Source organism: Aptenodytes forsteri, unplaced genomic scaffold (assembly GCF_000699145.1).
Source record: "Aptenodytes forsteri isolate BGI_AS27 unplaced genomic scaffold, ASM69914v1 Scaffold346, whole genome shotgun sequence".
Taxonomy (NCBI): domain Eukaryota; kingdom Metazoa; phylum Chordata; class Aves; order Sphenisciformes; family Spheniscidae; genus Aptenodytes; species Aptenodytes forsteri.
This window is the reverse complement of record NW_008794078.1, coordinates 79337-81737: the sequence shown is the minus strand read 5'-3', so window position 1 is coordinate 81737 and position 2401 is coordinate 79337. Positions and strand designations below refer to the sequence as shown.

General features: G+C 43.6%; 2 protein-coding genes across 2 annotated transcripts in view; one reads left to right on the top strand and one right to left on the bottom strand.

The window, feature by feature from the left end:
* PLEK (pleckstrin) overlaps nt 1-2401 on the top strand; it is a 69665-nt gene that overhangs the window by 38460 nt on the left and 28804 nt on the right. The gene's annotated exons all lie outside the window — the stretch shown is intronic.
* CNRIP1 (cannabinoid receptor interacting protein 1) overlaps nt 1-2401 on the bottom strand; it is a 7797-nt gene that overhangs the window by 3778 nt on the left and 1618 nt on the right.

Below are 2401 nucleotides of genomic sequence, written 5' to 3'. Positions count from 1 at the left end.
CTCCATCTGGACATTGAGCCGTTGACCACTACCCTCTGGATACGACCATCTAACCAATTCCTCACCCACTGGACAGTCCACCCATCAAATCCATACTTCTCCAGTTTAGAGAGAAGGATGTTGTGGGGGACTGTGTCAAAGGCCTTACAGAGGTCCAGATAGATGACATCTGCAGCTCTTTTTACATGTATAAACTATGGCTGTAACAGGTAAGACGTCTACGAGCCAGTTGAAGTAGGAGCACAAAGAATTTTTTGTTTAATGTTTTAAAGCAGATGGGAAATAAATTCTTACGGGCTTTCTGGCTTTTAGGCATTAAATTGGCAGCATCAGACCAGTTTTTAACTGCAGGACTGACCTCATGGTCTGTTTCTAATGTGAGTTCATATTTTATGCCTTAAATAGTGTCCTTATCTCCGTAGGATGCATCAGGATTCTGCCTGTTATAGAAAAGGAAGTGGAGGCTGAAGTTCCTCATAGTTGAAGAAATAGGAAAATTTAAAGCTGTATGCAGTAAGCCCGGTTTTGAAGATTCAGGAAGTAGGTATTAGAAGCAGTTTTCAAGCTGCGGTGTCTGAGGCTGGTTCCCTAAATTTGTTATGGCTCTGTCTAGCTAAGCAGCTAAATGATGAGTTAAGTGTGTAAATCCCTGTTGAGTTGCCTATATTTAATAATTAGAAGTATCAGTTGTGGACATCTAAGTCTGTACTGAAGAACCAATCTATCAAGATCAAATCCTAAAAGGGGTTGAGGACCTGCTTAACACTTGCAAATCTTACTAGCTTCATGGTTAATATCCCAGCATTTGATTTGTAAAAACTATTGTTTGGACAAATATTGTGTCTACTCATTCTGATGCTGCAACAAACCAGCTCAGAGCTTGTGTCTGAAAATCAGAACCTTTTTGCATTTCTTGGAATTACTTCATTTGTGATTTATTTGACTTGATTTTCTCCATAAGAAAAGCTAAACTTCCAGTGCTACACTTAAGGGTAAAGGTGGCTATCAAAATAGGGATGCCTTAGTCAGAGCAGCTGCGGTTTTTTGGGGAGCATTGCCCTTTCGCCTCCTGGTATAAGCACATTGTGAAATGTAACTGCAATACTCAATGGCAGCATCCAGCAGCCCTGTTCTGCTGGTTGAGAAGTCGTACTGGGGATTTGGTTTTCCTAGGTGTTAAAAGGAGGCGACTGTACAGAAAAGTGAGTAATGTGGACAAATACTTCAGGGTAGTCTTATTAACAGTTACCACTCCATAATCTTAGGTTAATGTGATGGTGGGGCTCCAAAATTGTTACACATGCTGTAATTATTAGAAACTCCAAATGGAGATGTTACAGTTCTTATTCGGTAGGGGATTGCCATGCTAAATGATGATTCCAGAAAAAAATAATGAAGATGAAGATGAAATCCTGAGTGCAGTGAGCAAGTGTGAGAAAAAGCTGAAATCTGGTGGGCTTGGCAAGGTCCTAAACTTGTATAAGTTGGAACAGACCCTTAAGAGAGCTTCAGATGAAAATGGCTTACTGCCCCATTTCCCCTTTTTCGTACAGGAGGCGTAGAATAAACAGCAGGAATCCCTCACAACTGTAATCAGGAGAGGGGAAAAAACCCCAAACAACCAAACCAAAGCCAGAACAAAACAAATCTCCCTCTGCACCCTGAGCACACCACCCAAAGAGTGCTGTGGAAATCTGTCTGCTGCTCTTCCTGTCTTCTGTGAGCTCTGCTGCCTTATGGGCTTGAGCTTTTGTCATCTCACTTTGGGGCCATGGCATATACCGATTCTGGCCCTTGGAGCTTCTCTTTAAGGTTGGGGTGAGGAGCCACTTGAATAAGAACTTAGGTTTGTGGATGCAGACATAATGTGATGATGGAAGCATATGAGGAAAGAAAGGGAGAAGACAGTCTCTGGTGGGCTTGGCAAGGTCCTAAACTTGTATAAGTTGGAACAGACCCTTAAGAGAGCTTCAGATGAAAATGGCTTACTGCCCCATTTCCCCTTTTTCGTACAGGAGGCGTAGAATAAACAGCAGGAATCCCTCACAACTGTAATCAGGAGAGGGGAAAAAACCCCAAACAACCAAACCAAAGCCAGAACAAAACAAATCTCCCTCTGCACCCTGACCACACCACCCAAAGAGTGCTGTGGAAATCTGCCTGCTGCTCTTCCTGTCTCTGTCAGCTCTGCTGCCTTATGGGCTTGAGCTTTTGTCATCTCACTTTGGGGCCATGGCATACCGATTCTCTGGCCCTTGGAGCTTCTCTTTAAGGTTGGGGTGAGGAGCCACTTGAATAAGAACTTAGGTTTGTGGATGCAGACATAATGTGATGATGGAAGCATATGAGGAAAGAAAGGGAGAAGACAGTCTTTGCGGGGGGGGGGGGGGGGGGAGGGGGC